The following is a 13,601-nucleotide window of genomic DNA, read 5'->3' on the forward strand; positions in this document are numbered from 1 at the left end:
GACTATTATGGACCAAGATAAGGAGTAAGTTCCAAAGTCAAGGGCAACCTCGTGGACAATACCCTGCCAGCAGCCTCCTCCCAGTTAAGCCAAGAGGGGCACAGCTTTGGTGATTCTACAGACTGCAACTGGGAGAAGAGATAGTGTCTCAAGTGAACAGCCTCTAACCCGTCTGGAGATTGGTGTGTCAAAAGCCAAGCCTCTGTCTCCGCCTAGAAAATAATTGGCAGCCAACACACATCCCAGACCACTTGTGTCATATGCTCCAGGTGGGATTCCCCACTTTAAAAGCCAGCAGCTGCATTCTGCCCCAACTTCATCTGCTGGGTGCACTTAAGGCATAGCCCTAGTTAAAGCATAGTGTCAACTCAAGGCTACATTTCTGCAACAGCATGGGTGATGGTAGCAAGGTCCTCATCTGAAAGAAATGGTCGCTGTCTCCTGGCCAGACACAGGAGGGAAAAAAGGTGGAGCAGGGACTGTCTTTTTGTTCTCTTTGTACAGCACCTACTACAATGGGGTTTGGATCCATGACTAGGACTCCTGAGTACTATGGTCATACAAAATAATAAGAAGACTTATTATTTGTGTTACAGTAGCACCAACAGGCCCCAAGGTAATCAGAATTAGGTGCCCATCATGCTAGGGGGCTGTACAGAGCCCCAAAGAGCTTGCAATGTAAATAGAATCTAGCCATAGATCATGGACCCAAGTTGTAAATGATGATGCACTCTCTGACTTCAAATGGACAGATTGATCCATTGCCTCATCAGCCAGCCTTGTCTTAGAGAGCCAAGGTCGGGGAGACAATATCCTTTATTGGACCAACTTCTGTTGGTGAGAGAGATAAACTTTGAGCTACACAGAGCTCTTCTTCTGGTCTGAGAAAGGTACTCAGAATGTCACAGCTAAACACAAGGTCAAACAGGTGTAGTTAGAATATGTGCTAAGGGAACATTCAAGGTGAAGTGTCCAGTGACATTTCTGCAGCCAAAGGACAAAAACAGGGGTTAGCGGGTTACAGATTGTTGTAATCAGTCATAAATCCAGTGTCTCTGTTCAGTCCATGATTTTTAGTGTCTAGCAAAGTTATGAATTTAAGCTCTCAGGCTTGTTTTTTGACACAGCCAACTTCTTCCACAAACTCCACAACATCAACAACGTCCCTCAGACCACTGTCCTTGCCACCATGGATGTTGCTTCCCTATACACCAACTTCCCTCACATTTACAGCATAGCTGCCTACCTCAAATATTTACAAGGAAATGGGCAACCCTCAGATATCCACCCCAAACACATCACCAACTCATCCATTTCATCCTCACCCATAACAATGTTACATTCAACAGCAAGCACTTTGTCCAAGCCATGGGAACAGCCATGGGTACTAGGATGGGTCCCCAGCGTGCCAATCTCTTTATGGGGCACCTTGAAGAAGAATTTCTGGACAAATACACTACAAAACCAATGTTATACCTGAGATACATTGATGATATTTTCATCCTCTGGACAGACGACTAAAACTCTCTCATAGATTTCCACCAAAACTTCAACAACCACCTGTCCATTAAACACTCTCAGGAACACTCCAACACCAGCATCAACTTCCTAGACACCACAATCAGCTTTAACAAGGAAACCCTACAGATAGCCATATACAAGATGAGCACACCTACCTTCATAGATCCAGAACCAACACAAACAGCAAGAAATCTGTTCTCTACAGCCAGACACTCAGATACCACAGAATATGTTCAGAGGAGAAAGTCTGGGATGTACATCTCAACACACTCAAAACTGCCTTCAACAAACAAGGACACTGCACCAGAGAAGTAGATCGCATCATGGAATAAGCCACCCAAAAACCCTGAGAGAACCTGCTTCAATGCAGAAATAAAACCCGCTCCTACCACACATGCCTAGTTGTCACCTACCGCCCCCACTGGAACCCATACAGTGCCATCAAACAACTGCAACCTATACTCTATAGGGACACCATCCTGAAAGAAATCTTTCCTGGACAACCCTCCAACCTCTCCAAGCTCATCATAAGATGCTAGCTCCCCACAGACCAGGACACATCAATTCAAAGCGGCACCAGATCCTGTGAGAACAACAGATGCAAACCTACAGACATATCTCCTCTGCTACAATGATCAACACCCCCCACAACACACCTTTCAAGATCCATGGGTTCTACACATGTCTGTCACAACATGTGGTGTACCTCGTCTGGTGCATTAAGTGCCCCAATAACAAGTATGAGGGCAAAACCAGACAATCAGTATGCTCTCAAATGAACTCACACAGGAAAATGATACAAGACAAAAACACCCTGTCACCTGTAAGCAAACACTTTTCACAAAACGATCACTCTATATCTGAGGTATGAGTCCTCATCCTCAAAGGAAACCTGCACAACATTTTCAAAAGAAGAGGCTTGGAACTTAAATTCATAACTTTGTTAGACACTAAAAATCACAGTATAATAAAGACACTGGATTTATTACAACAATCTGTAACCCAGTAACCCTCCTTTTTCTCCTATGAGTACAGGGATGTTAACAGGCCAATTCACCTTGAATGATCCCTTAGAATATGTGCTAGCTACTTATGCTAAACCACCAACAGGAGGGTAGTGTGGACGTCAGCCACCGCAGTAATTCCTGAGGTGGCTGTAAGTCAACCTGACATAGGTCAATTTAAGATTGTAGTGTAGACAGATCCTGTCATAAATATAAAGGGAAGGCTAGCCACCTTTAAATCCCTCCTGGCCAGAGGAAAAACCCTTTCACCTGTAAAGGGTTAAGAAGCTAAGATAACCTCACTGGCACCTGACCAAAATGACCAATCAGGAGACAAGATACTTTCAAAGCTGGAGGGGGCGGAAACAAAGGGTCCTCTCTGTCTGTGCGATGCTTTTGCCGGGACCAGAGCAGGAATGCAGGTCAGAACTCCTGTAAAGAGTTAGTAAGCAACCTAGTTAGATATGCGTTAGATTCTGTTTTGTTTAAACGGCTGATAAAATAAGTTGTGCTGAATGGAATGTATATTCCAGTTTTTGTGTCTTTTTGTAACTTAAGGTTTTGCCTAGAGGGATTCTCTATGTTTTGAATCTGATTACCCTATAAGATATTTACCATCCTGATTTTACAGAGGTGATTTTTTACTTTTTCTTTAATTAAAATTCTTCTTTTAAGAACCTGATTGCTTTTTCATTTTTCTTAAGATCCAAGGGTTTGGGTCTGTGTTCACCTATGCAAACTGGTGAGGATTTTTATCAAGCCTTCCCCAGGAAAGGGGGTGTAGTGCTTGGGGGGGTATTTTGGTGTGGGAGATGTTTCCAAGTGGGCACTTCCCCTGTTATTTTTGTTAGACACTTTGGTGGTGGTGGCATAAGGTCCAGGGACAAAAGGTTAAATAGTTTGTACCCTGGGGAAGTTTTAACCTAAGCTGGTAAGAATAAGCTTAGGGGGTCTTTCATGCAGGTCCCCACATCTGTACCCTAGAGTTCAGAGTGGGGAAGGAACCTTGACAGGCCCTTATTCAGATTAGACCTCAGCCATCTTGCCCACTTCCAAGGTCTAGCCAATGCTGGATAAGCCACTTAACTGTATTGGCTAGGTGGGCAGAAAATGGCACACAGAGAAGGGTGTCACCAGTACATTGAAAACACCAGAGCTTCTAACCCTGCCAGTAGCTCCGTAAACATATTGAACATGAGTGCAAGTGAGAGGGAATGCTGTGGAAAATCTAGAGTATGGCCTCACATTTTAACTTCCTTGCATTTGGGCCAGCTGAGGAGCCAGAAGTGCAGAGAAGTTAAGTGATTTTCCCAAGGTAATACAGGAAATGAGTGGTGGAGCTAGGATTAGAACACAGATCTCCTTACTCCCAGTCCTGTTCTGTAACCCAAAAGACCAGCCTATCCCTCCCTGACATAGGGTTACCTGCCTATGCAGTCAGATTGGATGTCAGCCTGTGTATGCCTAGATTTGATGCTGGAGGAAGCTGGAATAACAAAAGCTGAATTCCCATGTGCCAGCAATGACTAATTCAGTTAACTTATTTACTTTATAGCACATTTTAATGTGGTTAAAAATAACAAAATATTAAAAAGTCATTAACTGGGGAAAACAATCTTTTAGTTAAATTGCACTTTGAATAAAAATCTGAGTCAAGATGCAGGATCAACTCCCCTCCCCCATACAAAATATACAGCGCCAAAGTAGTCTGAACACATTTGTTGCAGAATTTTCTGAGCATCCTCTTCAGAAGGACACAACCAGCCTTTTCCAAGGTGAGGAAAATGTTTACATCAGCCCCTTCAGTAAACAAGCGCATAGAGGTCACACAGCTCCCTGGCTGCTTTAGAGAGGTGTTTACTGGTGAAGTTACTTCTGCACTGAGCAGAGGACCTTTGAAAAGGTATTGTAAGCCAAACAAATCAACACAAACCCTGAAACAGCTCCCATTGCAGCGAATGATAAAAAGTCCCATTGATTTCAGGTGGAGCAGGATTGCTGCCAAGGAGGGTAAGCAGTTAGTGAGCGGTGCTGCTCTGACTACAGAGTAGGTGGACTTCCTCTAAAAAGGTGCCCACCCTACAGAGATTGACGTTTTAATTGAAGTAAATCAGCATAACCCTACTGACAATCTGAGTAGAGCAAGGGCCATGTGACACCTGTTAATGGGTGAAGTACACACTCCTCTGCCCTGCTGTCTCCCTTCCCCTGTTGCTGAGCGCTCAAGAACCACAACAGGTGCTAGACTCACAGACACTCTACACACCAAGGGGAAGGCTGCTTATACCCTCCCCTCTCCGACCCACATGCATAGGGCTGGGAACAATCTCACAAGTAATGGAGGAGACAAAGGGGCATGGAAAGGCTTGATAATTAGTCCATCAATAGGTCTGCAACAGATTGCTGAAGGAACACAGTCTTAGGCCATGTCAACACTAGAAAGCTTACCACAGCACAGCTGGACCGATCCAGCTGCGCCCCTGTAAGGTCGCTCGTATGGCTGCTCTATGCCGATGGGAGAGAGCTCTCCCGCCAACTAATAAAACCACCTCAATGAGCAATGCTAGCTATGCCAGCAGGAGCCAACGTAGCACTGGGCACACTACCAGTTATGCCAGCAAATTTATGTTGCTCAGGGGTGTGGGAAGGGAGGGGTTCTCATCCCTGACCAACGTACGTTTTGCCGACATAAGTGGTAGCGTAGACATGGCTTTAGCCTTAGGTTTGTGGGAGACAGTTACTCTCTGTCCTCATATTCCAGCTCCTTTCTAATGCAGTCACACAGACTCACAGTTATAGCACTCCCTTGCATTCTAGTCCCACTAACCTTTTACTGCTTCCCATGCTCATAGTCTTCTAACGCTCCCTCTGAAGAGAGAAGCAAATTAGAAAAAAACAATGTACAGTAAGTGATTTGATTGTGATGCTCACTCTCACAATTCTGCATGTAGGGCACCTTTCTGTTTGGTTAGCACTTCCCTGCTAACTTGCTTTAGTGACTGAAGTTAGATAAGTCTCCAAAGAGCAGGGACTCTTATAGTCCTGAACAACAGAATAAGAGCCACTGCCAATACAATGCACAACCCGGAGAAACGGTTATTCAGCCACCCACCCTCCGTAGCCGAAATACTCAACAGTGATGAAACCAGCACCCTATGTTTATGATTAAGGACCTTGCTACTCCTAGTTATTTTTGACACATTTGTTCCAGCGCCCAGGATCAAGTCATCACAAGAACAGAGAGGATCCTTCCACAGCACTTCTGACTAGAAATGGTTTCCTGGCGCATTGTCAAGCTAAGCCATGGATGTAACACACACGGTGTTTTATGTGCCACACTTACAGCAGCGTGTTTTTCTATCACATGGGGGACTTGCATTACTTAGTCTCTTTGGAAATCCTGTTCCCAGATGTTTTGAGCAGGTGACATTTTGGGGTGGGCAAGACAGCAGAAAGTTTGCACCAAAGAATTAACATAGCAGGAAGCACTAACGGGAGCTCTTGCATTGAGTGTTCCACCTTCCTGGATGGGATAAAAGAGCTATAATGGGAATACAGCAGGAAGAGATGTCAGAAGCAATTTCTTTCCAAACAAATGAGGAACAGGCTGAGATTTGCTAGCCATCAGATGCCTTAAGGGGTCTACATCAGTAAACACCAAGCAGAATACATCGGATCATTTCCAAGTTGCCTCAGCATCTGTTTCTTTAACAGCTTGCAAAAACAGAAGAAGGAAGAGGGGATTTTCACCCATGTTATCAAGGTGAACAAAGGAAGAGACAGTCAGATCCACCAGTTTTTCAGAGGAGACCTAGAATGAGCACACTGGAAAGACAGAAAAGCCACAAAGTCTCTTGTAAAAGACATAGGCCATACTTAATCAAAGCTGACACAATATCAAGACTTTTCAAGGCAATACCTGCATTAAAAGATAAGTATTCAGATGCTGTCAGATTCTGCAAACATCTCTGGGTGCCACCAGGTAAAGAAGAAGGAAAAAAACCCATCAGCAAAATGTGATTTTTATTCTACTGTGCATGATGCCAGACAACTCTGTCTTTGCACTCTGCTGCTGGAGGTTCCCAGGGACAAGAAATTACCCAATACCTTAGTTCCAGAATACCACCTGCAAGGGAAGAGCCTCACAAAAGTTGACAACCAGGAGAAAGTTAGAAAGGGAAAAAGACTGAGAACCCAAAGCAAAAGTGAATGAAAAGCGAGACAGGGCCAAATTCAGCGCTCTCTCACAGACCTTCATCCTGCTTCATTTCATCAGGGTTGAAATCGTGTGTCTGAAAGCAGGATCTGTCCCACGGACTCCAATCATTTGCTGAGAAAGTGTATGTTGAGATGGGTAACTCCCATGAAGACTGAGCACAGTTTGATGTAACTCTTGGCGCGTCCTTTGACAAAAGTCAATATGAGCACCAGAAGCCATCTTCTGTCTAAGCCACCCTCTCTCCCAAACACATTTTACTAACCTTCTGGTGCTCACTGATTACCGGGAAGCATTAACAAGGTATTGTTTCAATGCCAGTTTTGAAATCAAGAACTACATGTGCACACTTTTAAACACACATTGTTAAAGAGACTATTCAGTTAATATTATTGTTTCAGGTGCTCTGTGCCAGGTAATAACCTGGAGGGACTCAGTGTTTCTAAAGCTAAACTGGCTCTTAATTAAGAGAACTATTTACAGGGGTGCTGCAGCTGCAGCTAGTTTTCCAGCCATGTGCACACAGACTGACTTCCTGGTGCCTCATCCAAACGCTTCCCTCCTGCAACCACTGTCCCTCCCTCCAAGAACTCCCATTAACTTTGATGGCTGGATTAGACACAGAGCTGTTTAGCCAAAAGATGGGATCTTAAAGTTGAGGTTGAATTTTTATTACAAGTGATGCTGAAAGAAGAGATTCTCGTTTCCATAGGTTTGACTTTTGCCATCCAAAGAGAAGCATGTGGTAGTGGTTTGTGGGAAGTACCTGATGATCTTTATGTTCCATCTCCCTTTCCCCAAGAAGCAGCATTTTGTTTTCAGAAGTCTATTGTTTGTTACTCAAAAAAGGATCAACTAGATTGTAGAGTGTAATTCATGTACGTCATAAACATTTGCATTTTCTATTTCCACAAAAGGCTGAAATGCTGGATTCACACACTTGCTGGGGAGTATTCAGCGGGCTTTAAATTAGACTCATTGCTGATACTTAGATGTTACATTTACTACATTGTCACCTGTTAAATAGGAAGAAGGTACTTGTGCCGCTCAGACCATCCTCTGAGTCTCTTTCCTGCTTGTGGATTTGGAAAACTGATCACTTCTTTGCATGCAGCAGGATCATCTAAATAAACTGGGGAGGGGGCTCACCTATACTTTAAAAAACTATCATTTTTAAAAATACTCTTTGTTTGTCTCTTCCATATTTCCTGTATCTATAAAAAATATTCACATACCAGCTCGAAATCTTTAAGTGAAACCATCAATTCACTTCATGTTTATAAAATATAGAAGAACTGTAAAGTGTTGTCTCAGATTCTCTGTGTGCCATCTTTCCACTAGGGAGCTGTTTACATTTCCCTGATTCTCAGAACAGGCCTATACCCATCCTCGTCGCTCGGGAATTACAATACTTATAAATACAAATTTGAAAAGAAAACAAAATAAAATAAAGTAATTATCTTTTTTAAATATTCTAATGTCTAAAGAAAACAATAATGTATTCATGTATAAATAAAACATGATATTAGTCTATGGGAGCTTTAAAGCTCAACAATAAGATGAGATTTCTTGACGCAGATCCACACAGTAGCTGTTGGCAGGGCATGTCCTGTGTTTTGCTCAGCTGTTTTATTATCTCCTCCTTAAATATGTATGCCTTGCAGTCAAGGGCCATATGGCTACTAGTCCTTCCCAGCCTGGGGCGTACTGCTCCATCACTTGCTGATCTCTCCAGTGTCGGCATACAGTATGTTCTGCAGATTGCATACTGATTACATCAGGGGATTGATGACACTGTCTTGGTGTTCTTTGCACTGACGCAATGAGAGCTTGTCGTTAGTGACATTTTATACCCTAGCCTTACAAAAACCACAGAAGCCAGAGCCTGCGGTAAGCTGCAGCCTGCTGCTGTCTGTTCTTCCCCCTGCAGGCTGGAGCCCTACCTTCCAAAATGGAGACCGGCAATTGGTCTCTACAGCCACATCCACATCCTTACACAAGGAAAGCTGCTCCGCACACCTGTAGGCTGAGAAAAATCATTGTCACTACTGTATGAAAGGAGAGGTTCCACCTGGAAGCATATACAGACTTTGTGTCAGGAGGGGCCTTTGTGAAGGCTTTGCCGCACTGTCTTGAAAGCTTTGGCATGGAAGTCCTTATAACTAGCCTGTTTCCAAAACACGTTAATCCTCAACTAGAGTTTACTTTCACTGGTGATGCACATCAGAGGAACATACGACTGGACGGGACCTCCTGGGTCACTGAGTCCAGTCCTCTGCTGTCTTGGGCAACTCTGTCATGCAATCCGGTTCATAAACTCATCAAGCTCCATTTTAAGACTAGGTCGGTTGTTTGTCCCCTCTCTTCCTATAGGAATGCTGTTCCAAAACCTCACCCCTCTGATGGTATAGAAGACTGGTCTTACCACTGGTGTACTGCCTTGAGACTGGGTATGTATAGCACAGGGATGCTCAACCTATGGTCCGTGGACCATACATGATCCACCAGAGCATATCATAAGCCTGGGTGGCAGGGCTTGGGCGGTCAGCCCCGGGCAGCTCTTTATTTGTGATTTGAAAGAGGGTGATGTGTTCTTTGCTGTTTTTTCCCCCCTGATTTCTATAATTCTGATACACATTTTATGCACTGATTTCTTTCTTTGTTTTTAAATAGACAATACTATACAAAGAAATCACATATCTAAATAGAGATGAACCAAGCTGAACTTAAAATATAAATCAGTGCTCATGACTTTAAATCTCGCTACAATATGTAGAATCTGTTTGGCCCAGACAAGGTTGTGCTTAGGTCTATGTTGCCCTCTTGTGTAATAAGGTTGGGCACCACTGGTGTAGCAAATTCTCCTCCTCTAGTACTCTCTGCTGTCACCACATTGTCCCTGTGGTGGTCTGCCTTGTCTCATTGCTCTGGCCAGGTCATGTTTAGTCCCCGCCCCTTCCAAGGTAACAGAGGCCAATAAACGCAACTCATCACAACTCTTTGCCCCTACCTGAGCTCACCCAGCCACAGACTAGTTCTTCTCCCCCTTGTGTTGGGTGTTTCCGCCCCACCTTTCCCAGTGGACTGGTAAGAGAACACGGGCACTTCCACTCCTCTGGGCTCCAGGCCAGTGACCCCATGATGAGCAGCTAAGTTCTGCTCACACAAGATCCTCCCTGGACTTTTTCTACTTTGGTCTTTCTTCAAGCCCTTTTCCTCAGTTTCTCCATAGGCTTACTGTACATCTGCCTGGCTCCAGGCCTTTCTCCCTGCTCTCTAGTGACCAGAGAGGGACTGCAGAGTTCTTCCCCTCTCTCCCTGCATCCCCCGCACTCATCTGGAGTTCCTCCCCTTATGCGCCCACTCAGCTGGGCCTCATCTTCACTTGGGTCAGACCATCGTTCTGGTGCAGCCAGGGGCATTAATTGTTCCCTGTTTCTAGTTAACCCTTTCACCACCTGTGTGGAGTACATACCCCATCCCAGATTATTAGAAACCTTCCAATTTCCAGCCTAAATTAATTCATGGCCAATTTATACCCATCTGTTCTTGTGCCCACGTTATCATACACTAATTGATGATGCAGTTCATATATAATCACAGAAGTAGTCATGACTATCATTTCTGTCTAAGAACACGTATATGTTCTTTATACACAGGGACATGACCATATTATAAACATGTAACAGTGGTTTACACTAAAAGAGAGACTTAATATACTGCTTGTTACCTTTGTTTTTGCAGTTTGTCTTTCAAATGAGAGGATGAACTATGATCCATGGTCTGGCCTTCCACTTGCTTCTAGACTTTTTTCCCTTAGTGGTGAGCTTGTTAAAGCCGTGAACTGTCAGACTCAATTATTCGCAATGCATCTTAATAGGCTTTGTAGTTTTTCTTAAAAGAGAAAAGAAACAAAAAAAATCGCCACTGAGTCAATTGTCCTCTCTTGAAAATTGGTTTTGTGGAATTCATGTCTCCCCAGGAGATTTGAGGCACTTCTGGAAATGCTGAATAATTGACAAATGTTTTCTCTTGGGACAACACTAAAATGAAAGAAAATAATGCTGTAATCCCTGCACAAAAACAAACTTCAGTCACCACCTTTGGTGTAAGAGGCTCATGTGTCACTTTAAGATCCAGTTTGATATCCTTTTCTATCGCATTGCCATTTTGTGTTAGTGCTAAGAACTGGCTGTGGCCTCTCCAGAGCTCATGGACTAAGCAGGCTGAGAAGCCCGAGAAGCCTCCAAGAAAAGTCCCAGGTGATATAGAAAGTGGTGCTCATGGTTTACTAGCTGCTACTTTCCTCATTAACAGTGTGTCTACACTGCACATATCTTACGATGGCATGTAGAGTACATACACTGCATGCCCCCCAGCACAGCTATAAAAAGTAGTGTAGACAGTTATGCACTGCTTAGGCACATATGGTAAAGACACAGCTGAACCTTTGCAATATGTTCTCTACACACTTAATCTGTGCTTCCCCCATCTACACGACTGTTTTTAGCAGCATAATGTCCTGTTGCAGGAATCTTTCCCCCCTGCTGGGAAAGGCTCCAGCAACAGGAGACTGCTCGCGCCTTTCCCCACTGCCTCCCTTGCCAGCATAGGCGCCGACTCTGTGGGTGCTCTGGGGCTGGAGCACCCATGGGGGAAAATGGTGGGTGCTGAGCACCCACTGGCAGCCCCCCTATCAGCACCTCCCCCTCCCTCCCTGCACCTCCTGCCCATCACAATCACCTGTTTTGCGCCATGCAGGAGTTGGGGGGGTTGGGGGGCTGAGCGAGGACACAGTGCACTCAGGGAAGGGGGCGGAAAGAGGCGGGGCAGGGATGTGGCAGTGAGGTGGACTGGAGGCAGGGCCCGGGGTCAAGCACCCCCCAGCACAATGAAAAGTCGGCGCCTGTGCTCCGCAGAGCCTTTCACTGATGGGTGGTAGCTACCCACTACAGTGTGGATGCAGCCTGCTTCTCACCTGCTTCTCACTGTAGCTACACATACCCTACACGCAACTCCCAGTGATGTGCAATGTAAACATAGCCTAAGATTCTATGGTATGAATACACCGCGTGATACCAGGTACCACTGTGCTGACCGGCAAGCCACTGTTGGATGGCAGGTATAACCAAGGTCCTGACCGCTGGTGGGTAGGAATGATATCATGGCAATTTGATTTGGGCTTTTAAAACAAGACTGAGGTAGAGATGATTAACTTTACTATAAAAGAAATATTTTTTTCAGTGAAAAATGGCTTTTTGAACAAAAAAATATATCTTTTTAATCTTTGAAATTTTTGACAAAAAACAAAACCAAAAAATGTTCAGTACCATTTTGGGGTTTTGGTCAAATTATTCTGCTATCAGTTTTGCTTTTTAACTGAAAACCCATATTTTCCACAGAAATTTTTTTAAAAATCCCACATTTTTCAACCATCTCTACTGTGCAAGCCCTAAAGGCCCCAATGCTGCAACTAGATCTGTTAACCCAGACCAGCAGGGCTCCCCTAGGACACAGGAAGTCAAAGGCAGTCTGTATGGGCTCACGGTGTCTATAACCAGCAGGTCGGATAAGATTAGGGTCTAACTAAGCAACAAGATAGCACAAGACTAGTATCATATTTAAAACTGAAGCATTGTTTTCTGAAATAGCATGGCTGAGTTGTTAAGCTATTAGCCATGTGCTTCCGTATAAGGGCATCAAAACACTTGGTTTTAACAAATTTAAACAGACACTACAAAGATGACATTTATTTTATCAACATAAAAACATCTCATTTGAAAAATATTAGATTATTAGAACAGGAACATACCACTTTTTTTCGTGTTACAGTTCTCAGTATAATAAGAAAAATGCTTTTTTTCATAACTACCAATGTACTCTATATTGTAATTTTATCATGTCAGATTGTACCAATTATGGAGACTCGTTCAGTATTTCTTATTCAAGTGAAGCTTCCACTGAAGTTAAGAGAAGCTTTGTCTGATATGTCAGTATTAGAACTAGGTACGCAATGTTGTTGTAGATGTGTTGGTCCCAGGATATTAGAGAGACAGCATGGGGGAGGTAATCTTTTATTGGACCAGGTTCTGTTAGTGAGAGAGACAAGCTTTCGAGGTCCACCGAGTTCTTCTTCAGGTCTGGGAAATGTACTCAGAGCTAAATACAAATTGGAACAGATTATTTAGCATAAGTAGTTAATACAATTTTCAAGGGACCATTCAAGGTGAAGTGGTCAGTTAACTCCTCTCCAGTCATAGCGGGAAAGGAGAAAAAGCAACCACTATCTGACCTCAGTCCTCATCCTGAAAGGAAACCTGCACAACACCTACAAGAGACCAGCCTAGAAGTTTAAATTCATAACTTTGCTAGACACTAAAAATCATGGATTGAATAGACACACTTGGATTTATGTCTTATTTCAACAGTCTGTAATGCATTTAACCACCCCTTGCCTGCCACCAGCTCTTTCCCCGCCCCCTTTCGCCCCCTATGATTGAAGAGATGGGAATGGGTCGATTCACCTTGAATGGTCCCTTTAAATGTGTTAACTACTTATGCTAAACAATCTGTTCCACCTTGCACTGAGCTGTGACACTGAGAACCTTTCCCGGACCTGAAGAAGAGCTCTGTAACGACAAAAACTTGTCTTTCACCAGCCGATGTTGGTCCAATAAACGATATTGCCTCACTCACCTTGTCTCCGTAGTATTAAGGCCTTGTCTACACTACAGTTTTGTCAACAAAAGTCAGGTTTCATCAACAAAACAGAAGAGGTGTACACACAACAATGCTCCTCCCACCAATTTAACTCCCATGCTACACCAACATCATAAAACCACCAGAACAAGCAACATAGA

The sequence above is a fragment of the Lepidochelys kempii genome, chromosome 4, assembly GCF_965140285.1.
Source record: "Lepidochelys kempii isolate rLepKem1 chromosome 4, rLepKem1.hap1, whole genome shotgun sequence".
Lineage (NCBI taxonomy): Eukaryota > Metazoa > Chordata > Testudines > Cheloniidae > Lepidochelys > Lepidochelys kempii.